General features: G+C 41.5%; 1 protein-coding gene across 1 annotated transcript in view; it reads left to right on the forward strand.

Annotated features, from left to right (window-relative positions):
* The window catches only part of LOC126191119 (uncharacterized), an 885,930-nt gene that overhangs the window by 100,762 nt on the left and 757,530 nt on the right, over nt 1–27,638 (forward strand). The window lies entirely within an intron of this gene.

Consider the following 27,638-nt stretch of genomic DNA (forward strand, 5'->3'; position numbering starts at 1 on the left):
GAGCTATTCCTCATTGCTGTATCTATAGTCTTAGAGAACTTCAAGCGTATCTCGTTACTCCTTAGTACTTCTGTATCCCACTTCTTTGTGTGTTGATTCTTCCCGACTAATCGCTTATACATCAGCCCACTCGTCATCACTACTATGTTATGACCTGAGTCTATATCTGCTCCTGGGTACACATTAAAATCCAGTATCTGATTACGTAATCTCTGTCTGACCTCATGTAAACTGAAATCTTCCAGTTTCACCCGGCCTTTTCCAAGTATACCACCTCCTTGTGTGACTCTGGAACAGAGTATTTGCTTTTACTAGCTGAAACTTGTTACATAACTGAATAATCCTTTCTCGTCTGTCATTCCGTGTCCCAAGCTCACATTCTCTTGCAACCTTTTCTTCTACTCCTTCCCCTACAACTGCATACCACTCTCCCATGACTATTAGATTTTCGTTTCCCTTTACGTACTGTATTACCTTTTCAATATCCTCGTGTACTTTCTCTTCCTCTTCATCTTCAGTTTGCGACGTCGGCATATATACCTGAACTGTGTTTTTAGTGGTGGTTTGCTATCGATTCTGATAAGAACAACCCTATCAGTGAACTGTTCACAGTAACACACTCTCTGCCCTACCTTCCTATTCATAACGAATCCTACTCCCGTTATACAGTTTTCTGCTGCTGTTGATATTACGCTGTACTCATCTGACCAGAAATCCTTATCGTCTTTCCATTTCACTTCACTGACCCGTGCTATATATAGATAGAACCTTTGCATATCCCTTTTCGCGTTTTCTGGTTTCCCTAGTTATCCTTTCACTGATTATTCAGTCTTTCTCCCTTGGACACCTCTCCTTTGGCAGTCCCCTCCCGGAGATCTGAATGGACTATTCCGGAATCTTTTGACAGTGGAAAGATCATAATGCCCCTATTAAACTACAGGCCACATGTCCTTTTGATACACGTTACATGTCTTTAACGCAGTGGTTTCTATTGCCTTCAGCATCCTCATGCCGTTGATCATTGCTGATTCTTCTGGCTTTAGGGGCAGTTTTCCACCCCTAGGACAAGAAAGTGCCCTGAATCTCTGAGTGCTCCTCCGCCTTCTTTGACAAGGCCATTGAGGGTGATTTCTTATGCCGGAAGTCTTCGGCTGTCAATGCTGATCATTAATCAAATTTTAAATGGTGGTGTCTTTCTAACCAGGGACCTAGGATGTTTTTGATTACTAATCATAGACGCAACCCCTAGACCACAGGTGCATCCTCTAGTCTTTACAGAGCCGTATTTCCAAAAACTAACTTCCTTTGCGTCTGCATATCTGTGTTCTGCTATTTATTTCCAGATCTCTCAGCAGCGTGACCAACACCCGAGTCTCTCAATCACTGAATGCCCCAGTGCCAAAGACAATGCTAGCGACTACCAAAAATCACATTAATGATTTTACTGTTGTATGGAGCCACGGACGTATAAAACTTTCTGAAATATGTAACGGCGATTTGACTGTACAATTTGCCGTACAGTCAAATTGCGGTTATATATTTCAGAGAGAGGACATTGCTTGTACTAAGAACCTCAATGGCGAGACATACCGACTATTGAAGACTTCTTTTCCTTGAATATCCTGTGTACAAATATAAAGGATGACACAGAGAATAAAAATAGAGCTCACCTCACTTTCACTTAATACGAAAAATAAGCTACAATCCTTACACTGTGAAGGTGACAGCAAACTATTCCAAGATCTATATGCTAGAACTTGTAAACTGTTTGAAACTCTACTTGTACAGTTTCATCTATACTCTGTAAGCTACCTTACGATATGTGGAGAAGAACATGTCTGGCACAATTGTCTCATGCCCTCTTTCGTATTACATTCGCGACTGCAGCATAGAACTGGTAGTCGATAACCTTCCGAATTACCTTTAGCGTCTCGGATTTTCACGTTGTGGTCATTTCACGAGAGTTTTACGGAGCTAAGTAAACGATGCTCAACTCTTTCCGGAACGTACACTCACGTTTACAAAGAACAGAACACCTTGAACAACGAGAGAGAGGACGTTCATATTCAAAGGACGTGTGCAATAGTATGTTCTGCTAAAGAAATCAGCATTTCAGTCACCTCGGTTCAGCATGAGTCCTGTTGCCCAGTAGGCACAGGGTCCGCCATGGGCCCTGATAATGTGCCCCACGCGTGATGGCATCGACGCGTATAAGGCGCGAATAGCGTCCTGTGGAATATCCATCCATGCTGCATTTACATGTTCCAAAAATCGTCTGTGGTGGTTGGAATTAGTTCATAGCGCTGCACCCGTCGTTTCACCTTATGCCATAAATTCTCGATTGGCGACAAGTCTGGTGACCTTGGGGGGGGTGAGGGGGAGGGGGCGGGGAAGGAAGGCTGCCCTGCCGTTCTGTGACACCAAAAAGGCACGCGTTCGTGCAGCAGCATATGGTTGAGCATTGTGTTGCTGAAAAATGTCTTCTGTAGTGTTGTTCAGAAAGGGTATGGCTACGGGTCGCACGACGTCATTGACGTAGGTCTCACTGGTCACAATGCCCTGGACACACACCAACTGGGATTTGTGGCTGTAGCACTCCACTCCGTAAGGCACTGAAGTGGCGTTCGTGCAGCAGCATATGGTCGTGCATTGTGTTGCTGAAAAATGGCTTCTGTAGTGTTGTGCAGAAAGGGTATGGCTACGAGTCGCACGACATCATTGACGTAGGTCTCACTGGTCACAATGCCCTGGACACACACCAACTGGGATTTGTGGTTGTAGCACTCCACACCGTGAAGCACTGAAGTGGCGCTGTATGATTTGTGCGACTGCATTGACTGCGATGCAACTCCCCCATTTGCGATGAACCAAAATGTGGCCATCATTCATCTGAAAACAACTATCTGATGCCATTTCTGTCTCCATTGATGTCGTTCCATACACCACTGCCGTCTAGCATGTTTTTGCACATTCGTCAAAGGTAGGCGGAGGAGTAATAAACGGCAGCGGACTGTCACGCCTGAAAATGTAAAATGTGTTACAGTGTCCCACTGCTGCGCCAGAGCAGTGGCGGATGCAGATTTGTCCTGGATTGCCATTTGGATGAAGTGTCAATTTTTTCAGGAGGTTTCACCTGACCCATCTCGTATTGTTCTACGGCCTTCAGTGAACCATTCGGCATATAGTTCTTGTACTGTAGTAACATTTTGTGCCACACGATCTGCAATTTTCTGTATGGATGCGTCATGCAATGCGCCCTCTTTCAAACTCAAAGGTTTGAATTAACGGTTTGCGCATACGTCTGCGAGGCATCCTGCATGTCTGCTCAAGCCGTAAACATCCACTAACTTGGGTTTATAGCGACAACGAGACCCAAAAACACATTTTACCGGTAGGTGGTTTTTGCGCCGCGATATCAAAGTTGGCCTTGAACCCGAAGGCTGGTATGGTTCAAATGCTGATCATTTCTGCAGAATACCCTAATGTACGTGTCGAGTGAATATGAACGTCCTATATATAGCCATTCAGGTGTTCTGTATTTTTCTGAACAAGGGTGTACTTTCTCGGAATGTCAGTAGTGCACTTCTCCGAAGCACGACGACTCATTACTGTCATCTGTCACTAGAGTTTGTTAATCATCTTCGTAGTGCCCCCGACGTAACGCACCAGTGACGAAATGTGCCGCTCTTAGTTTGGTATTTTCTAACCTTTATGATAATCCAACTAGGAGGGGTACCAGACTGCTGAGCAATACTCAAGACTTGATCTTAAAGTGTGTTGTACTCCACTTCTTCCATTCATAAATTTACATTTTCTGAAATTTCTTCCTACGATTCTCAGCCTGGTTATCTGCTTTTCCTACATGTCCAACAGTCACTCCATTTGTGGTCGCTCTGGTGGTTTAATGTTAGGAACTATAAGGTAGATATTATTTACAGCGGTATGCCACCAGTAGCTTCATTTACAGTACAGAACATAGCGAAAAGAGTTACTTATAGTAATACACTGATGCGCCAAAGAAACTGGTGGCATAAGCATGCGTATTGAACTACAGAGATATACTCGTATAAACAGGCAGAATACGACTCTGTGGCTGTAATGCCTGTATAAGACAGCAAGTGTCTGGCGCAGTTGTTACATCTCTTACTGCTGCTAAAATGGCAGGTTATCAAGGTTTAAGTGAGTTTGCGGCGCTATATCGATGGGACACAGCATCCCCAAGATAGCGATGAAGTCGGGATTTTCCCGTACCACCATTTCAGGAGTGTACCGTGAATATCAGGAATCCGGTAAAACATCAGATCTCCGACATCTCTGAAGCCGGAAAAGATCCTGCAAGAATGGGACCAACGACGACTGAACAGAATCCTTCTACGTGACGTAAGTGCAACCCTTACCCATACTGCTGTAGATTTCAATGCTGGGCCATCAACAAGTGTCAGCGTCCGAATCATTTAAGGAAACATTACGATATGACTTTCGGAGCCGAAGGCCCACTCGTGTTCCCTTGATGACTGCACGACACAAAGCTTTGCACCTCTCCTGGGTCTGCCAGCACCGACGTTGGGCTGTTTATGACTGTAAACATGTTGCCTGGTCGGACGCTTCTCGTTTCAAAATCTATCTAGCGGATGGACGTGTGCACGTGTTACACAACCTGATGAATCCTTGCGTCCTGCATGTCAGCGTGTGCAGTTGGAGTGATATAGGGCCCTGATACGTGAAGTTACGGCTCTGACAGGTAACGTGTATGTAAGCACCCTGTCTGATCATGTGCCTCTATTCATGTCCACTGTGAACTCCGACGGACTTGGGCCATTCCGTCAAATGCGACACCAGACACGTCCAGGAGTGTTACAGAGTGGTTCTAGAAACACTCTTCTGGGTTTAAACACTTCCGCTGGCCACCAAACTGCCCAAACATGAACAGTATTGATCATATTTCGGATGGCTTGAAACGTGATATTCAGAAGAGGTCTCCACCCCTCGTACTCTTATGGATTTATCAACGGCCCTCCAAGATCCATGGTGTCAGCTCCCTCCGAACTACTCAAGACATTAGTCGAGTCCATGCCTCGTCGTGCTGTGGCACTTCTACGTGGTCGCGGGCGCCCTACACGACATTAGAAACGTGTCCCAGTTTCTTCATCTCTTAATCTCTTGTAGGAATAATCCATCACATTTATAAAAAAATGAATGTAGTATATTATCAATGTCATCACCTCAGCCAGAGGACTGATTTCGAAGATATGGTACGCATATAATTTACTGTCTGGAAGGAATCACCATGGGGATAAAGACAACCCACCTGTCAAAGGGATGAGGGTGGTCGATGAATGCAGTGTAGCCCACGGCGTGAGAATAATCGTATCCAGTATTTGAGAAAGAGAGCACTAAGAGACATGTAACAAATGTAACAAACAATTTCAAACTTCTACAAGACTTTATCTCGCTGACGACCCCCACAAAATGATGAGAGGAAGAAAGTTTATCACTTACTTACATGAAGATGACGTTTTAACTCATTATTTCTTTACAAGTCATTGTATTCGTGGTGTATATTCCAAACAATAAGCACAGATACCGTTTTCTTAGTGTACCAGAAAAATTACATCATTGTTCGACAGTTAGTTGAGGAGATATGTCTCTATAAACTCTGAAAGCATGAAAAACTAATGCATCATGCAAGACATTTAACTTTATAACTTCGTTGCCACTAAATTTAATGGCAAAACTTTCCACATGCATTACCTGTATGCCACTGTTAGTAAATACCAGAATATATCATTGCACGACACATAGTTCAGGAAATACGATGTAAAATACTGAGATGAGAAAAGAAAGTTCCGCATTATGTATGACGTTATACTTTATTAGTTCTTTACTTCCAAATCTATTCACAGCACATTTCGCAGACAATAGGCACATATACCGCTGGATGTACCTGCGTAATTATATCGCCGTACAGCTCATAGTTCAGGAAGTACGACGTCATAAGCATTGAGTCGCGTGAAAATGAAACTGCAGGACGAAATTCGCTAGACATACTGGTGAAATATGTATATAAATACGAGTGAAATATGTTAAAAATGCGTGCAATATATTAGACATATGTGTATGCTAGCAAAGTTATGGTTGAAAAGCTCATTCTAAACTACTGGAACCATTTCAGTCACATACGGTACACATATTAGTTAGAATCTGCAAAGAAATACTGTACGTCTAAGAAGTCCTCGTGTTGGCATGAGTATGACAACGTGAAGAGAGAAAGGAGGACAAGGAAATAGACAGACTGGAAGGGGACGGAGGAGATGGACAATATTACGAGGATTAGGAGGAACTGACAGGATACAGGAGGGAAATCAGAGAGAGGGGACAGGAGGAAATGGAGAGAGAAAGGAAAACAGAGAAGATGGGTCGAGACAGGCGGACGAAATTGATGCGTAATGGGAAGAGAAGGGATAGACGAATGGATACAGAAAGAAAAGGGGAGGATATGAACCTGGAGGGTTTGGAGGAGAAGATAGGCACAAAGAGGGGGAGAAGGAGATGAGCAGAGGGAGGAAAAGAAGACGGTTGGTAGAGGAGAATATTGACGAAGAGCGGGGTGAGGAGCTGAATAGAGGGGGAAGAAGTAGATTTATTGAGGAAGGAAAAGAAGATTGACTCAAAGAGGAGAGACGAGAAGATGGACAGCGAGAAGGGCAAGAGGAGATGGGCAGAGAGTGGCGGTGGAATAGGTGGACGAGACGGACAGATGGAGGGGATAGGATGAGATGGACTGGTAGAAGGTTGGAATAAAAACATACCCGGGCAATATAGGGTACTCAGCTTGTAGTAAAATTAAACCCTCATCTGAAGAACGAACTGATGACAGAGCAGCAGCGGACAGACGCAGTCGTATTGTTATCCAGGACCTCATGAGGACGACCTTGTCAGGAAAGACGTCTTTGCCAGCGTGCGTGGGGCGTACAGGAAATTAGGACAACGGCACCTGCGGAAGTCGCAGCGGCAGCCGGCGTTACTGTGCTGTTACGCGGGCTGCCTGCCTCAGCTACAAGGGGCGTGCGCAGCGCTGCGTGGCAAGTGAAAGCAGACTCTGCCGGCCCGGTGCGGCGCGGCGCGTTGTTGGCTTATGCAGTGCTGGGCCCCGGCCGGCCAGGTGCGCTGCGGCGGCCGCTGATGGATCGAGTCAACAGATGCCGCGGCGCGCGATCCGCCGGCTAACACCGTTAGCGCCGTGTTTACACACCGCAGACACCGGATCATTACATACTGCGGCCGCGCCGCTCCGCTCCACTCCGCGGCGAAGCACGGTGTTCGTGGTGAGGGCGTTGCTACCGTATTCTGCGGTATCTCTTCGGCTCGCTCGAGGTAACTGCGTCAACCGTTTACATGTTACATTCGTACATATCGTGCAACTCACTGTTGTTGGCTCTAGTGTTGATTATAATCATCTCACTAGCAGGTGGAATGCATTCAAGTAATTTTTACGAAATAAATCATTCTTCTGAAACATGGAAACCCCAATTATTTAATAAACGTAGTAAATTTTTTTATACTTGGGCAAGAATCTTGAACGTAAGACAGTAATTTACGTTAGATACTATTCTTACTATAAATAGACGTTTACAACTAGCACTGCTCTCATATATTCATAAAAACATAACTCTAGATTTAATGAGAATTTGATGACATAATTTGATTCAGTTTTCTCAAGTAGAGAAAGCGTAACATGTTATAAATCAGAGACATGAGAAATTGGATTCTCATATCGGTGAAAACACGCTTCAGATCACTAGTACAATACAAGTGCTGCGAACGATGACTAACTGCAACCCCGAAATCATAACAAAGACGAATTTTGCCTTTAGTATTAATCGACCATTTGGACAAACTATATCGACAGTTACTAAAGATACTAAGCCCACAAAACATTGACAAGATGCGCGATATAGTCCCGGGTGCTTGCCACGTAGCGACCAGGAAAAGCTTTTAGCGTTAGCGTTTTCTTACCAGAAGAAAAAGCAACATTTACACACTTCTATTAAGAGAGAGTTAAGCTGATGGCTTTTCTCAATGTACGTCATGAATAATGGAGTTTTACGTCACCAATACCACAGCTTGCAGCGTAACAACTGTAGGGCGGTCAAAATAGCTATTCTACACTCCACAGCCAACTAAAATGTGAATACCTGTTAACACAAAGCGTTTACTTCCGTTTCTCACAACGGAAATCGTCCCCACGTTCCTTGACAAACTTCATAAAACCAAACCAAACCCTGAAGCACGAATGACCCGTGCCCGTATAGTATCCTCTCTCGTGTATATGCTGTACAAATATCAGTGTTTTCGCCCACTTTGCTTGATGAAGAAGTAAGAGAAAACTGTTGGCGTTGTTCTTTTGTTGTGGTCTTCAGTCCAGAGACTGGTTTGATGCAGCTCTCCATGCTACTCTATCCTGTGCAAGCTTCTCCATCTCCGAGTATCTATTGCAACCTAAATCCTTCTGAATGTGCTTAGTTTATTCATCTCTTGGTCTCCCTCTTCGATTTTTAACCTCCCCGCTTCCCTCCACCACTACATTGGTGATCCCTTGAGGCCTCAGCACATTTACTATCAGCCGATCCATTCTTCTATAATGGTTCAAATGGCTCTGAACACTATGGAACTTATCTGAGATCAAAGTCCCCTAGAACTTAGAAATACTTAAACCTAACTAACCTTAGAACATCACACACATCCATTCCAGAGGTAGGATTCGAACCTGTGATTGTAGCGCTCGCGTAGTTCCAGACTGAAGCTCCTAGAACCGCTCGGTTACACCTCCCTCCTTCAAGTTAGCTGTGTCACAAATTCCTTTTCTCCATTTATAATCAGTACCTCCACATTAGTTACATGATCAGCCCATCTTATCTTTAGCATTCTTCTATAACACCATATTTAGAAAGCATCTATTCTCTTCGTGTCTGAACTCTTTATCATCCGTGTTTCACTTACATTCATAGCCAGAACTATATACTCTATGTTAACAAATTTCTCTTCTTCAGAAACGCTTTCCTTGCCATAACCAGTCTACATATAATATATCCTCCATACTTCGGCCATCATCACTTATTTTGCTCCCAAACAGCAAACGTCATCCACTACTTTAAGTTTCTCATTTCGTAATGTAATTCCCTCAGCATCACCCGACGTAACGCGACTACGTTCCATTATCCTCGTTTTGCTTTTATTGATGTTCATCTTATATCCTCCTTTCAAGACACTGTTCAACTGCTCTTCCAGGTACTTTGCTGCCTCTGATAGAATTACAATGTCATCGGCGAACCTCAAAGATTTTATTTCTTGTCCATGTACTTTAATTCCTACTCCGAATTCTTCTTTCGTTTCCCTTACTGCTTGCTCACTATAAAGATTGAGAAACATCGGGGACAGGCTACAGTTTGTCTCACTCTCTTCGCAACCACTGATTCCCTTTCATGTCCCTTAACTCTTGTAACTGCAATCTGGTATTTGTACAAATTGTAAATAGCCTTTCGCTCCCTGTATTTTACCACTGCCACCTTAAGAATTTAAAGTAACGTACTCCCATCAACATTGTCAAAAGCTTTCTCTAAGTCTACAAAAGCTAGAAACGTAGGTTTGCCTTTCCTTAATCTAGCTTCTAAGATAAGTCTTAGGGTCAGTATTGTTTCGCGTTTTCCAACATTTCTACGGAATCTAAACTAATCTTCCCCGAGGTCGCCTTCTACCAGTTTTTCCATTCGTCTGTAAAGAATTCGCATTAGTATTTTGCTGCTGTAACTTATTAACCTCATAGTTTGTTAATTTTCACACCAGTCAACACCTGCTTTCTTTGGGATTGGAATTATTATATTCTTCTTGAAGTCTGAGGGTATTTCGCCTGTCTCACACATCCTGCTCACCAGATGGTAGAGTTTTGTCACGACTGGATTTCCTGAAGCTATAAGTAGTTCGAATGGAATGTTGTCTACTCTCGACGCCTTGTTTCGGCTTCGGTATTTCAGTGTCCTGTAAAACTCTTCACACAGTATCATATCTCCCATTTCGTCTTCATCTACGTCCTCTTCAATTTCAATAATATATCCCTCGAGTACATCTCTCTTGTATAGACCTATATACTCCTTCAACCGTCCTGCTTTGCCTTCTTTGCTTGGGTCTGGTTTTCCATCTGAGCTCTTGGTATTCAAGCAGGTTGTTCTCTTTTCTCCATATCTCTCTTCAATTTTCATGTTGGCACTATCTATCTTACCCTTAGTGATATATGCCTCTACAACCTTGCATTCGTCCTCTGACCATCAACGCTTAGCAATTTTGCGCTTCCTGTTGATCTCATTTTTGAGACATTTGTATTCCTTTTCGCCTGCTTCATTTACTGCATTTTTATATTGTATCCTTTCATCAATCAAAGTCAATATTTCTTCTATTACCCAAGGATTTATACTAGCCCTCTCATTTTTACCTACTTGATCCTCTGCTACCTTCACTATTTCTTCTCTCAAAGCTTCCCATTCTTCTCCTGCTGTATTTGTTTCCTCTGTTATTGTCAATCGTTCCCTAATATTCTCATTGAAACTCACTACAACCTCTGGTTCTTTCAGTTTATCCATGTCCTATTTCCGTAAATTGCTACGTTTTTGCAGTTTCATCAGTTATAATCTGCAGTTCATAACCGACAAATTGTGATCAGAGTCCACATCTGCCCCTGGAAATGTCTTACAGTTTAAAACCCGGTTCCTAAATCTGTGTCTTACCATTATATAATCTAACAGAAACCTTCTAGTGTCCCCAGGACTCTTACACATATACAACCTTCTTTCATGATTATTAAAGCAAGTGTTGGCTATTATTAGGTTATGCTCTGTGCAAAATTTTACCAGGCGGCTTCCTGTTTCATTCCTTACCCCTAGTCAATATTCACCTAACACTTTTGCCGGCCGGGGTGGCCGAGCGGTTCTAGGCGCTACAGTCTGGAACCGCGCTACCGCTGCGATCGCAGGTTCGAATCCTGCCTCGGGCATGGATGAGTGTGATGTCCTTAGGTTAGTTAGGTTTGAGTAGTTGTAAGTTCTAGGGGACTGATGACCTCAGAAGTTAAGTCCCATAGTGCTCAGAGCCATTTTTGAACCTATCACTTTTCCTTCTGTTTCTTTTCGTACTTTCGAATTCCAGTCCCCTATGAATATTAAATATTTGTCTCCCTTAGTTATCTGAATAATTTCTTTTAACACATCATACATTTCTTCAATCTCTTCGTCATTGCGGATCTAGTTGACATACAAACTTGTACTACTGTGGTAGACATGGGCTTCGTGTCTATCTTGGCTTCAATACATTTACTATGCTGTTAAAATTAGCTTATCTGCATTCCTATATTTTTACTCATTGTTAAACCAACCCCTCCATCACCCCTATTTGCATTTGTATTTATAATCCTCTATTCACTTGACCAGAGGTTATGGGGCGGCAGGTGGAAAATTTAATTTCCATTGTTTTGTTGCCATTCTCAGCACAGGCTCTCAAACTACAATGTTGGCATCCAGAAAGTGATTAGAAATAACTTGATGCCTGTAATTAAAGTTCACTGTTCCCACTCTGATGGAGAAATAGAGTTATTGATCACTGAAGTTCATTAGGCTGAGGATGTAAGGTGATGTCTGGAATTCATAGAGAACGCAGTTTACTATAACAATTTTCACTATTTTCTGAAAACGATAAAGCATAAAATTCCAGACACACGTTTACCCTATCAATTCTTCTATCAGCTATTGCACTATCGGAGCTGTTCAAAGTCTGTTGCTGATCCTATTATCCTTAGATAACAAAACTGTTAAATAATCGTTATCGACGTAAATAATCAGAGTGAATGCTTGCCAAAATTTGATTTTAATACTCATCAAATGCCACGGTAGTAATGATAGAGAGTCTGTCCTGCGGCGACACTTGAAAATACGAGATACGGAAAGTGAGAATAAATCACTGAAGTCGTTCCGCAATTAACACTTTACCACAATGCGTACTCATTGTTACATGCATACTGAATTACATAATATGGCATCCAAGGCTGTTCCTTGCAACTGTGCAGATGCGACACGGCTTCTGACATGGATTGCGTGCTGATACGAATCTAGAAGAGAACTGGGGCCTGACTCTAGCTCGCAGCACTCTTATTTACATAGCCCTGATGCGGACTGCCGAAGGCGCAGCCGACAAAATTTGCCCTCCTGACTAGACACTCAGGCTAGTAAAGCACGACTTCAAGTTATTAAATAATCAATTGATTCAGTCGCTGAAGACCAATGAAGCTCTCAATTTAATTGTGCAGTCAGCACACAGGTAAGTGCCTGTAATAAAATTCTGATGTGGCTATGTTGCATACTTTTGGCGAGAGAATTTTTTTAGTTTGAACTGCACGCAATAGATGAGCTCTGAACTTCCCCTTTGGAGAGACGCTACAGCTACAGTTTTACAGCTACCTTTTGGAAGCTTCTCAAATCTTTGTTATTATAGCGTACCACCGTTCTACCTTAAGCTAAACATCCTAGCTTTATCTGATCACTTACTTAATCTATCTTGCTTCCATCCTCTTAGGACACAAAAACAGAAAATTATGAATTTCAACCAAAATATTACTTTGCGAGATCCAGCATGCTGTTTCCATTAAATTACAATGAAAAAGGAATCGAATATAAATTTTGAAGCCTCTAGCTCCTTCCTGTTGCGCCGATGATTTTTTCGTAAAACGTCCAAATTTCGGAAACTGTTAAAGTTACTGAACTGCAACTTAACGCATTATCATTTTAGCATCATTCCTGAAATGCTATTAACTTTTAAAATTATTTACTTTACTTTTAAGGTATTGCGCAACATTTGTGATGTCATAGCTACTTACAGCAGCCTAGTCTTTCACACAATGGAAATCACATGAATTCAATATGGCGTGAGTAGGCTGCTTCCCTACTTGGCCTTGCTCTTCCTGCAACCGAACTTCACTAATTCTCACTATAGCTGTAACCTATCCATTTCTCTTTTTAAATTTTCTAATCGACCTGCCCAATTAAGAGATGTGACATTCCACGCTGTGATATGTAGAACGCCAGTTCTTTTCCTCTGCATAACGATGTCCTCCTGAGTAGTCCCCACCCGGAGATCGGAATGAGGGACTATTTTACCTCCAGAATGTTGTTCCCAAGAGGAAGCCATCATCATTTAACCATACAGTAAAGCAGCATGCCCTTGGGAAAAATTACGGCTGTAGTTTCTCCTTGTTTTCAGCCGTTCGCAGTACCAACACAGCAAGGCCATTTTGGTTGATGTTAAAATGCCAGATCAGTCAATCATCCAGACTGTTGCCCCTGCAACTACTGGAAAGGCTGCTGCCTGTCTTCAGGAACCACATGTTTGTCTGGCCTCTCAACAACTACATCTCAATTGTGGTTGCACCTACGGTATAGCTATCTGTATCACTGAGGCACGTAATTTTCCCCACCAATGGCAAGGTCCATGGTTCATAAGGGGAAACTCTCAATAGTTTTAAGAGAAAACTATTGAGAGTTATTATCTCATATTCAGACATTTTTTAACCTATGTACGAATCTAAACATATGATGGAAAGAAACAACTAATTTGATGTATTAGTACGATTTATACCCTTGCCGTCTAACGAATAAATGTAGCAGCAACGTTTTCTAATGGAATGGTATAGCTTTTAACACTGTTTGAAGCATCTTGGAAGGAGCAGTTCAGTTTTTATATTTTGATGGGTACTAACTGATTCCTAATATTGCAGGTATGCAGCCACAAAAACTCAACGTCTTCAACTGATATTTCGGCTGTATATCTTTAGCCCATCTTCCAACTACCGAACGACATCCCACTGTAGTTGGCACGTTATACTTGCATTCTGGAGAACGTCGGTTCAAATCCTCGTCCGACCGCCCCGATTTAGGCTTTTCATGATTTCTCGAAATACTCCAGGCAAATTGTGGGATGGTCCCCTTGAACAGGGATGCATAAACGTTTCTAGTACTTTTAAAATTTGAGAATCAATATTTAACAGTGGCCAAACATTTTCACAATGAACCTCTGAATTAACTACTTTTGAATGCCTCAAACCATTTCAACAAACGATATCTGAGATAATAGCATTGCAGTGTAAGTATCATACATAAAAGCTGCGTATCTGTATCTACTGTATTACTTGACTTATTGTGTTCTTTACATGTTTACAATTCGTAAATTTTTTCACAACTTTATATTCACCACAGCAACAGAAAAGACGAATAAAGTCCCAATACATCATATCTTATCATAATTTTGTATTTTATAAATCAATGTGGTACTATTATTGCCACTTCTTTATTGAACTGTTCATTACTATTGCTAATACGAAGTCATGGTAATTGAAGAAGTTATTAATTGCGTGTGTTAGTTGACGCTACTATTGAAAAGAGAACCGAAAGACCCTTATGTCAAGCAGATGTACATAATTGCCGAAACAATCTTGAACAACAGTTTCTTGTCGTTTAACGTGAGTGGACTTGTGCAAGAATACTAGCATATTTATTTTTGAAGAAACCTTTATTTGTAATTATGTGAATGACCTGTAACCGAATGTTTATAAAATTTATTTATTTAAATATTGTCATATTTTACTGCAGGAAGAGGCAGGTCAATTCAAATCTGTAGAACTTAAGATCGTTGTATTCTTGGCGCGGATGGCCTTCAGCTAACGGAGAAGCAGGTGGGGGTCAAGACCACAGGGATCAAGCGAAGAGGGACTTGTTTTTTGTGGCGCACATAAGGAAGTGATTCTGGACACTTTTAGTTTGGTTCTTGAAGAAGGAAGGTCTGTTCTTCATACCGTGGGTTTTTCGGTCGAATGAGCGATTGGTTGTAGGTGGTGAATATTTTAACTTTTGAGGCACTTTTACGTCTGTTGTGGAAGAAGGCAGCTGTGACTGAACTAATGTGAGATGTTCTGTCGTATAGTTGATTGATCCTGGGCGGTGAAAGGCCGTTACCTTAGTCTCTCTTTCCCGATTTCCCGATTGCATTCGGGCACTGAGGATAGACAGATTATGAGTTTCTACTCGGCATCTGGCTGGTGTTAATTTGTAAATCATCATGTTGCTTTCTGAATAATTGTGAGCTGGTGAACTGTCCTGTTCTGTGATCGCGAAATGGACTTAATTTTCGCTAGTCTTGAGTGACGATATAGCACGGGGTTCTGCTACTACTCTTTTAGTGCTCTCAACATTACTGCAATTGACAAGATTATTTTCTGTCCGTATTTCAGTTTGATATCTTAGGACCACTTACAGTTTATTTCAGCTTTACTTTCTTCAACGAACATTATTCAACATAATTGTTTTTCATTTGCATCAGTCACAGGTAGAATAGAGGGCCTTTTTGTTAAGTTATTCGTTTACCTTTCATTTTTGACAGTATTTCTGCTCTACCCTACGCCATTAGTAAGTAGTTATACTGAAGAGCCAAAGAAACTGGTACACCTTCATAACGTCGTGTACTGCCCCGACAGCACGCAGAAGTGTCGCAACACGACGTGGCGTGGACTTGACTGATATCTGAAGTTGTGATGGAGGGAATTGACACCATGAATCCAGCAGGGCTGTACATAAATCCGTAATAGTAGGAGGGAATGCAGATCTCTTCTGAACAGCACGTTGCAAGGCATCCTAAATATGCTGAATAATGTTCATATCTGGGAAGTTTGTTAGCCAGCGGAAGTGTTAGAAGAGTGTTGCTGGAGCTACTCTGTACAAATTTTAGACCTGTGGGGTGTCGCATTGTCTTGCTAGAATTGGCCAAGTCTTTCAGAAAGAGCAAAGGACATGATCAGACAAGATGATTACGTACGTGCCACCTGTCAGAGTCGTATGTAGATATATTACGGATCCCATATCACTCCACACGCCCCACACCATTACAGAGCTCCCATCAGCTTGAACAGTCCCCTGCTGCCATGCAGGGTCCATGGAATCATGAGGTTATCTCCATACCCGTACACGTCCATCCGATCGATACAATTTGAGACGAGACTCGTCCGACCAGGCAACATGTTTCCAGTCATCAACAGTCCAGTGTCGGTGTTGACGGGCCCAGCTGAGGTTTAAAGCTCTGTGTCGTGTAGTCATCAAGGGTCTGGAAGCCCATATCGATGAATGCTGGTTACAGAGCTACTACATACAAGCAGAAAACCGTTAGGTAATGTCGCAAACCCTAATCTTCCTTCCTTACTCGTGTCTTCCAAGTAAGCGGGGAGGCTGAAGCTACTGCACTAAAGCTACAGCACTCGCTTCTGTTACTTGAAACAAGGGAGCAGCACCACTCCGCTTGTGACCATATAACACTTCAGGTGATGAAGTTCGGCGTCAAAGAGCTATTTATCAAATTAATTTCTCGTTCGAAACTCGATCAGTATTGGGATATCGATGCACTTTAGCGACGTCTGTTCGAGACTATCAAGGTATGTGCCGGATTCTGTGATTTGTCCAGGCTGAAAGCGTTCTATGAATTAAATCCGTTGATAGGTTTTTATACATCATCTTACAACATACATTGCTAGTGTTGATGCAGTGCTCATACACAGCCCACTGATTGGGCAGCAAGACAACGTCAATTCCTCAAAATTATCGTAATCACTCTGGGACTCTAAACTTTCGTTAGGAAAGGATTTAATTGATGTAGATGGTGGTTTCAACTTGATCAATAGCTCGCTCAGTTGTCTTTTACATGAAGCTCCTACTGATGCATCGGATATCCAAGCATGGACCTAGCGCCTAACTATATATTCAACGCACAGGAAGGTGTTAGCCCTTTCGTATTCAGCCGCTACAAGCGACGTGATTCAGCTGTCGTGTTTGGAGTAACGGCTGCGGACGTTCTAGCTTCTGTGTGTCAGCTCATTCATATAATGGCCGAGAGGTATTTGGCCGAAATATGAGCTAAATGTATGATTTATTTGTAGCTGAAGCCCCGAAAGGTAATGGATAAAACTTTGTTGTGGTTTGCACCCTTTGTTGCATGAATACTTACTTGAATTTCAAAGTAAAAATTACAAGACAGTTTGGCTTGACACAGTTTTGTCTCCACTAAGGGTGTAAACCTCGTGGAAGTCCTTAAAAATGAGTGTTACAAGTGATATTATTATGATCTTCTATGTAATGTCGGACTAAACACACCGTACTACTCGGTTTGGAATGTTGGAAGTAGTTCGTCGTTCGTTGTAATGTAAGTAATGATGTGTGTTAATTTTCTCAGATAACAATATTTACTGGAATCTTCCCACTTCAAATCACACAAAAACTTCAAAAGGGATCATAAAGTATTTACGTCGTTCCACATTTTTCCCTTAATTCTCATTCCAATGGTCATTTTGAAAGAGATGATCCACAGTTTTCACTCAATAATCAATCTATCGGGTTTATTGAAGCATTTGAGTAAGTGTAAGAAATAGGAGGGAAGAAGTTTAAGTAAAGTTCTGAAGCTTCGAAGGCTTTTTCTCTGTTACACTATAAGTTTCTAACGGAGTCTTTTTTTAAAGACTATATCGATATTCATAAACCAAAACCCATCATACTATACTAAAGGGAAAGAAAGAGAGAGGGACAAAGAGAGAGGGAAGAGGAGGAACGACAAACTTATTGGTCGTTTTGGATATAGACTGCCTAGCACATAGAATATTATTACAAAGTTAACAGAAATAAAACAAAGGTATAACAGTGTTTCTACATATAAATTGTTGAAGTGTTACACTACTAACAGCGGAAAGCTTTCCTCTTCCACAAAAGCCTCAACCTTCAGCTTGTGAAAAGCAGTGAATTGTGGAAAAGAAATATGTCAAGCTAAGTTCCGTGTTCTACATCCATGGACTAATCGCAGCCAACCGGCCGCCGTGCCATCCTCAGCCTTCGCAAAGTAGCCGGACACGTTTACTACTGAGCTGGAGAACAAGTATGGCGAAGGTGGGTATATGAATACGTTGACCAGCCGCTTCGACATACGGAAAGCTTTCCTCACCAATTAAGGATAGAACCAAAGAGAGAAGTTACAAATTATTTGGCAAGTTTTCCTTGGGGTGCTTCGTAGTTTGAGACCGCTTGAGTATATATAAGGCTACGGCTTAACTACACTATAAATTCTTATTGATTGAGATTGGAAAGAAAGGTGAGCTTTTTTTTCAATTAAATGGTTCAAATGGCTCTGAGCATTATGGGATTTAGCATCGGAGGTCATCAGTCCCCTAGAACTTAGAACTACTTAAACCTAACTAACCTAAGGACATCACACACATCCACGCCCGAGGCAGGATTCGAACCTGCGACCGTAGCGGTCACGCGGTTCCAGACTGAAGCGCCTAGAACCTGCTCGGCCACACAGGCCGGCTTTTAAATTAAAGTGAGTGTACTTGGAGAAATGCGTGATGCACAGTAAGCTGTCTTACGATACATTTTTCCACTGCCGGTTCGCTCATGGATAATCTTCACGGTAGAATAATATCTGTTGTAATATCTTCACATGGAGTACATTATATTTCAGCAGGGAAGTATGTGCAACTGCTGACTTGAATACTTAAGAAAACTGCTCAGATAATGGTGCTGTGCGTGTATTGCTCTAAGAAGATTTCCATTTTTTCAGTTATTTTCTGCATGATTAAGCTTTTATTGCGACGTTAAGTATCATTTTTCTTGCGTTTTCAAGTCATCAGTGGCATACACTTTCCAGGTTGGACACCATGTTTGCTTGAAGTTGTTGCAATACATATTTTTCACTGTGAAGACGACCCTTAGTCGAAACTGGTAGTGAATGAATGTTTCCACAAGTATATCAACGCTGTTGACAGTTACCCGAAGAATACATTAAACTGAGTATGCCACAAGTGATATAAATAAAATGAAACCTAATGTGTTGCTCTGCGCTCCATAAAATGGAAAACTGTCCATAACTAAAAATAGCACAAGGTGGATAAAATTTGGTTCCCTAGAAGCCATTCTCAGACTTTGCTGAAGAAGCCATAAGGAAATCATTTACGGGATAACGTTCGAAACAACCTGATGAAAGATGAGATTCGTGTTAGGAATTCAAATCCCATGAAATCTAGATCGCACATGAGGTCTTCTTATTAGGATCGCTTATTAGTTACGGCTAACATTCTAGCTATCTTCAGGTCATAAAACGTTCTTGATTTGTGTTGGTGCCATTACGGCTTCAGACATCGTTAAAGTCTATTCTAAAACGACAACATCGAGACATGGCATGATTAAAAAATAGCTTTTCATCTTTCGCGTCCAGTGTAATGCAACGATAGTCACAAAACGTAGATATCATTTTGTAACAGAGATCATCATATGAGACAAGTACGTCACGGCTCTCTCTGTCTGTCTCTCTGCCTCTCTCTCCCTCTCTCTCTCTCTCTCTCTCTCTCTCTCTCTCTCTCTCTCTCTCTCTCTCTCTCTTTGAGTGTGAACATATTCGCACTTTTTTAAACAAGTAGCATCTCAAACTCCCACAAGATCCCCTAACTACATCTCAGTCACATTAATTCACTCACTCACACCCACTAGTCCATTGCTGTAAGTCCCTCACTTCAATCTTCTCCATTTCTCATTCATTCGTTCAGCTCAACTTACTGTCACTATTTGTTTGTGTCTCTTTGTCGTTGTCTCCTACGGCACAGCCGCAGTCTCCTTCGCTCTGTCCAACTACTATAATCTCGTTTCATTGTCGCTGTCTCGCTCTTGCTCTCTCTTACAGCTGAGCGGTCTATGGCGCCTTGTCACGGTTTGCGCGGCTTCCCCGTCGGAGTTTCGAGTCCTCCCTCGGGCATGGGTGTGTGTGTTACCTTGGAGTAAGATAGATTAAGTAGTGTGGAAGCTTAGGGACCGATGCCCTTAGCAGTTTGATCCTATTATACCTTAGCACGAATTTCCAGATTTCTCTCATACTGTTAATATCTCATGCCTTCTTTCTTACATCTCTTGTCTCTCCTTACTGTTATTATATATCTCTTCATCGTTGCCATTGAAATATACACATATACACTATGTCTCATTGTCCACTGACTGTCACCCACTTCCACTTCCCCCCCCCCCCCCCCCCCAGGACGCTGTCTTCTTCACGCTTCCACTAGCACTGTTCTATCACTGTCAACAAAGACTCACCGCCACTGTGTCACTCTGTTTCTCATTCTCACAATCTACCATTGGCTTCTTCGCTTTTTCTATAACACAAGAATGGTCTACTGTCTTCCAATGTTTACTAATTTCCCGCCTCTTTGACACTGCCACGTCCTCTACTCTCCCACCACAAAGAAGCGCAAATATATTCGCAAGCTAAAAGTTTTGGGAAGTTTTTAAAGGTGCTGACGAAGGTAGAAAGAGCCAGCTGGTACTTATAATGCCACTGGCCGTTGTAGCCGAGCGGTTCTAGGCGCTTCAGTCCGGATCCGCGCTGCTGCTACGGTCGCAGGTTCGAATCCTGCCTCGGGCATGGGGGTGTGTGACGTCCTTAGGTTAGTTAGGTTTAAGTAGTTCTGAGTCAAGGGGACTGATGATCTCACATGTTAAGTCCCATATTGCTTAGAGCAATTTGAATCTATAATGCCAGCTGATACCTCACTTTTCAGTCAAAGTCCTTTAAACAGGAGCATATTCGCCTTTCTCGTACTCCGATAGAAGCATTTTTCCGCTGGTTCCGTTTTTCTCCCTGCTGCAGTAGGGTATGTAACCTGTATAAAAAGAAATTTATTGGTCAGTTTAATTTAGATAATTTACTTACGTGAAACTGAAGTAAAGCAAATATAATTTTACACCTCAGATTGAATCTTACGTGCAAAAGCTTTTGCATGTGCTTCAGTATTACAACATGGTGTTCCCAGATGATAACGGAGACACTTTACAGCATTTTTCTCCGTGCTACGTCACTTCATAAATTCCGTGTACAAGTAGTGTAACTTTGAACTTCTGCATCTCGAAAAAAGGTAAGGATACGAAGTAATTTTTCAAGGCTGTTCGTGATCTAGATCTTAGGAATACATCCATTTGCAGTCTACAGCCGCCTCGACAATCGCCCCACCACCCACCCCCACCCTAAAGAAAATTAAATGTTTTTTGGTGTTTCTCGATTTTTCGAATATAGATAAATATTTTGGAAAAATACCAGATGCCTCATCTAGATTAATACCTAGCGAATACAGTATTAAAATTTGTGCAATTTATTACTTACATTTCATGTATCACCGGATTTTACGTGCAGATGTAGGGTAACTTTGAATACCTTCATCTGGGAAACGGATGAAGATATCAAGATAATTTACAAGATTACTCGAGACAGGAATCGTAGTAATAGAACTTAAAAATTTTAGGCTTTTGTTGTGCGTAGCCGTTTTGGAACCTTCGGCTGGGTTTTTGTCCGCTGGTGAAGGTGAAAATATAGTGAAAAAACCATTTTTGTGTGGTTTGCTAGAAACCGCCCATGAAGTAATGCCTCCTCCATTGCTCCTATCAATGCCTCCATAGATCACATCAATTGCAAAAAGAACCAACTGATTTTCACCGTTTGCCTAAACAGAAGGGACCCTGTACTCTAGGACACTCACTCTAAAACTATCGTTCTGTTTGGTGTGCAAATGCTTTCTAGCCAAAGGGCTATTTGAAACAATTGGTTCTACCTTTTTATCAATAAAATTCCCATTTTATGCGGTTTTTGGAACACGTCGTACACATATCAATTGCGTTAGCTACAACTTGTAGCAGCGTAACGCCTTTGTCTTATGACTATCTTTGAATTACACTAGCCACGAACGATGAAAAAGCTCATTTTAATTATGTACTCTAAGGATGTTGCCATTTTAAGAAATGATATTAGGAATGTGTAATGCTGTAGTGGCACCAACACTAATCAAGTATGTGTAATAATCTGAAGATAGCTAGACTGTTACCAAGAATTAGTAATCAGACCCAATAAGTAATCAATCCGAATTAAGAAGAGTTCATGTGCGATCTTTTTTCATTGGTTTTCAATCCATTACACAGATTTAAAAAATTATAACAGCTCACCATATCTCCTGGTTGACAGCATCAACAAACTGGAGAAAGCTGAGTCCACTGTTCAGTAAATTTGAATCACACATACCGTTCTCACGATAACAGTAACGCCAAATAGTAATGTCAGCAAATGTGAATCAATGATGTTTTGTTAATTTTGTAACTGTTGATATATTAACAACAAGAAAGAGAGAGGGAGAGAGAGCGAGAGAGAGAGAAAGCTAATCGTCTACTAAAGGCTGTCATCCAGTTTCAGGTGGTTAAGAGAAATGTACTGTTTCACTACTCTCGTTCCACCAAAATGTATTTCCGATTTCTTAGAAAAAAATATTACCTCGATGTAAAGTTTACGTGATACTAAAATTGAATCAGCTCAGCACATCATGGCACATGACATTTTCATCATATCTTGCCCTTTGAAACAGTAACAATTAGGTCAGTAAAACAAGATCAAAATTTCAAAATTTTAAATATCAGTTACTGCGGTTAGTCAGCAATAAAGCTACTGTTGTTTGTGTTTATCACATATAAACCTGTTACTACATATTCGGAGTTGCGTAATTGGACAGCAGAAAACTAAGTGTAATCTGATGCATTCCGTTACTTAATGGAATCGGTGTACATTTGTAAACACAGGTATGCGATACGAATGATGTAATTATAATCATATGACGCTGTACTACGTACATACAAGAAAAAACTATCGCAGGCTAACTCTGGCAAAAATTGACTCCTCCTCCATTGTGAATGTGAAACAATATACGGAATAAATTACCTAAAATGTTAAATTTTCTAGCACTGAATAAGCGTCGGTAACGCTGACATGGTTGGTCAAGCTCTGGAAGCCGAATGATATGGAGATTCAAGCCGGATGTAACTATTTACGTGCAAATCAGTTCACGTGTTTCATTTCTGTTTTATTGCTTACAGAAAGAAAAAGAATTAAATAATACGTTTCCTGCGGCAGCACGGTACTTTATGCTGGTACATTCCACGGGGATAAAACGTACATTACGAACAATTGTTTTTGCTATAAATGGAAAACCCATTCTTTTTAATTAAAACCATCTCTACTTTTTCTGTAGTTTCTTTTCAGTGATTTTAGAATCCAGTTTTTTTCTGTCTCCCCCTCGCTGTGCATGGAGGGGTGGAGGGAGAGAGGAATATAGTACTGCGAGTTCTTGCTTACAGTTGTGGACAATTTAAGATCTGGTTCGTATTAAACGCAGACAAGCGTGTCAAGAAGGGAAGGTGCTTGGAAAATTCACATTGCAGTCAATTATTTCGTGTTCGTCACAGGGCATCGAGTATACACTTGGTGATCTCCAACTCCAGAGCAAATTTTCGTGGTTTGTTGAGTTTTGGTAAAAGGGACGCGTGGTCTACGATCGGTCGCTAGAGAGTAGTTTCATTTCGATTGCTTTCTTATCCAGTTTCACCTTTGCACCTGTTCCGCACTGAAAGTATCTTCAAAGCAGTGCTAATGCTGCCGGCAAGCGCTGTGCGTTTTGTTTGGATTCGAGTTTCTACCATCCACCCACAACACTTGCTGTTGACAACAGTAATGTTAGCTTTACTCTTAGCACTCGAGCTTGCTTTCGGTGCTGTCCGGTTTGTTTATCCTACGGTGTTGTACGTTAACACTGGTAGACAACAGCATGTGTGTGTTTACCGATCTAGATTTGGCCGATATGCACTTCGCCCGTGAGTTCGATCAAAGCAATGGACGAACAGCTAATGACCCCATACTGATCCGTTTATTAGAGATGGCAATTAAAATACGGTACTCTTTACGTTTGTGTTGAACGTTTCGGTTACTGCGCATAGGTATTTGATACAACAAAGCGAATTAACCACAATTAAATCGTTACCGGAGACAATGCGTCCCTCAGAAAATGTCTCTGAACAAGCTGTGAAATTCTAGCGGTAGAGTTTGGAGCCACCTTGTAGATTACACAGTAGCTATCATGTTGTGTTAGCAATAAATGCGCTAGCAAAATGAAATATGAAATTCAAAATACACCGAAATTTCTTGACCAAATTGTTGATTAAAAGAAGCCTTCAAAATACGTACGAAGAGTGTTCAAAACGTAACTGCCATTATGTAATTCTGCATGCTGTATTAACGCGATTTATTTTTCGCTGTGTTGCGACCACAGTCTGCAGATCTGTGTACAATATTTAACAACTTATTTACTCCAAAATCACTTACAAATTTAAGAAATTCAAGCATTTGACACGATACGCTATTGACCCTGGCCTTCAGTCTTAACTACTAGCAGTGTAAACCAGAAGATTTGGATATGTTAGGTAGATATCCACAAACAGTATGTAAAGTTCTGAATGGTTTATGACAACACTCACTGACCTACTGCTCAATTTTGTGAAATAATTTGAAGTACTGCCAAAATTAGTTTAGCTAAGAGCCTATAGAAGAAACTGCATGCCTATTAAAGTCACTCAAGAAGAAACTGAGAATTTGTACAAGCACTAGAAAACAGGGACATCATGTCATATGTATTATTTGCCATTTTCTTTGAGGAGATTGAGAGAGGCTTTGCTGAAACTCCCCCAAAAGGGCCCCAACTGTAGTATGTAAATATTACTGGACTCACCAACCGGAATTATGTAACATTAAAAAGAAATTTGAGAGTACATGTAAGCAGAATGATGCATAACTGTATACAAATTCATGAGAAAACTGGACTGTGGGTTACAGAGGATAAGACAGAGCTCGTGGTCATAAATAAGAAAAACCTACACTACTGGCCATTAAAATTGCTGCACCATGAAGATTACGTGCTACAGACGTAAAATTTAACCAATAGGAAGACGATGCTGTGATATGCAAATGATTAGCTTTTCAGAGCATTCACATAAGGTTGGCACCGGTGGCGACGTTTGCAAGACAACAACCATCTGCACTAGCAGTTCGACGACGTTTGCAGCAGCATGGACTATCAGCTCGGAGACCATGGCTGCGGTTACCCTTGACGCTGCATCACAGACAGGAGTGTCTGTGATGGTGTACTCAACGACGAATCTGGGTGCACGAATAGCAAAACGTCATTTTTTCGGATGAATCCAGGTTCTGTTTACAGCATCATGATGGTCGTATCCGTATTTTGCGACATCGCGGTGAACGCTCATTGGAAGCGTGTATTCGTCATCGCCATACTGGCGTTATCACCCGGCGTGATGGCATGGGGTGCCATTGGTTACCCGTCTCGGTCATCTCTTGTTCGAATTGACGGCACTTTGAACAGTGGACGTTACATTTCAAATGTGTTAAGACCAGTGGCTCTACCCTTCATTCGATCACTGCGAAACACTACATTTCAGCAGGACAATGCACAACCACATGATACAGGTCCTGTACGGGCCGTTCTGGATACAGAAAATGTTCGACTGCTGCCCTGGCCAGCACATTCTCCAGATCTCTCACCAACTGAAAACGTCTGGTCAATGGTGGCCGAGCAGCTGGCTCGTCATAAAACGCAAGTCACTATTCTTGATGAACTGTGATATCGTGTTGAAGCTGTATGGGCAGCTGTACCTGTACCCGCCATCCAAGCTCTGTTTGCCTCAATGCCCAGGCGTATCAAGGCCGTTATTACTGCCAGAGGCGGTTGTTCTGGGTACTGATTTCTCAGGATCTATGCACCCAAATTGCGTAACAATGCAATCACATGTCAGTTCTAGTATAATATATTCGTCCAATGAATACCCGTTTATCATCTGCATTTCTTCTTGGTGTAACAATTTTAATGGCTAGCAGCGTAATTGGTCCATATTTCACTATTAATGAATTAACTTTCAGATGAGTTGACTGCTTCATGTACTTCGGGAATCTCTTCTGGGGGGACAGGTGGACAGATACAGATGTAGCAGGCAAAAGAACCATTTAGAATGTTACAAATAGCCCCATCAAAAAGCATACTTATCACTAAACTTCTAAAGTCACTTATTCCAATTTATTATAATGCCGGTATTATTACATGCATCTTAAGTTTTAGGAATTAGGTAGGAAAGTGGGAAAAAAGCTGTCAAGGATCTATTAACATTGTAAAAGGAAATACGAAGATAGATTTGGGAGCTTTAAGTGGTAAAAGTATTAGGGAATGGGGAGAGGCTGAAACAAGAGAAAGCTGAACTGGACTGTATAAATAGAACGAGGGCCCTAGATTTTTCAGTGCAAGATAACATATTCTGGAGCAATAATTATTAGGCGAAACCTCAGTAATTGTCAGTGTAAGATAACATCTTCTGGAGCAATAATTAATCGGCGAAACCTCAGTATTTATTGGCACCAGATGCGGGATGACAGTATGTATGGATATCATCTCAAATGCGACTACGAGTGGCGTGGTGTTGACGTCAGTTTAGGTGTTAAAGAAGTAGGGAATAAATGGGAACGAAATAACGTAGAAAAACTTAACCACTGCTAGTGCTTGTCACGTAGATAGTTCGAAATTATTGTTCCTTGTTTATTCCTAATTATGTTCCCTACACATGCCCCAAGGGGTTACAGACTGCTCGTTTTAGTGACATGAAAATATACTGTATGAAATACTGTAACTGGCCACAAGTTTTTTTAATCACTTAAAAAAACAGCTTACCTGCAGCGTAATTAGCGAAACCAGCTACGGTGTTCTCTAGCCAAAATGGATAGTGCGACCAGAAAATACCCTGAAAGCATTAACTGTAATCTTCTGTCCTTCTTTTGGCCCTTGGCATGGTACATGACAAGTAGGTAAGGGTTCCATAATTTTAAGTCAATTCTGATAAAACTGAGTACGTTATATTTCCTTAATTCTACATCGAAATCAAGCTGGTTACAAATGAATAACACATAGCACATGGCTGGCTTCAGAGTTGGAAGTCGTGCCACCATTCCACTGTAGATGTTTGCGAATTTCGCTGTTCTTCGACCATTTACTAAAGTCAAATATTTCTTCTGTCAAAAAGTGGAAAGCTGCAGTGCACTTCATTCGGCACACGGTATTTCCAGAATGGCGGCACAAACAAACCTTCGCAAAATACCAAAATACAACATACTCCGGTAACAGTCACATTAAAGCTCTTGTAAACATCACTCGAACATTCGGTTCCGGTAAAACACCAAATATTTACATTGACCCATTTGCGATACGATAGCCACCAGAAGCTCCCGAGTTTCGTTTCAATGGCGAACTTCCACGATGACCTGCTCTGGAACGCCTCCAGCAGTCATCATGGATGCGGACAGAAGCGGAAAAACAGGATATTCTAACAAGGTCCAAAAGATTAGTGGTTCAGAAAGTCATCTCAGAATCCTATATTTTGAATAACTTTCACAGCAGGGGTTTTGAATTAATTTTAAATTTGTCTTTATTTGAAGACTGTACTCTAAATAAACTGAACGAATTAGAACCCTCCACTGGGAAGGCTACGGAGCTCTCCTTTCCGTATCGTGTAATTCTTTACACATTACACTTTCAGAGATGGCACAGCTTCACGATTTTACATTCGGAATATGATGCAGAAATCTCTAATTTTTAAGTTTAT

Source organism: Schistocerca cancellata, chromosome 6 (genome assembly GCF_023864275.1).
Source record: "Schistocerca cancellata isolate TAMUIC-IGC-003103 chromosome 6, iqSchCanc2.1, whole genome shotgun sequence".
Taxonomy (NCBI): Eukaryota; Metazoa; Arthropoda; class Insecta; order Orthoptera; family Acrididae; genus Schistocerca; species Schistocerca cancellata.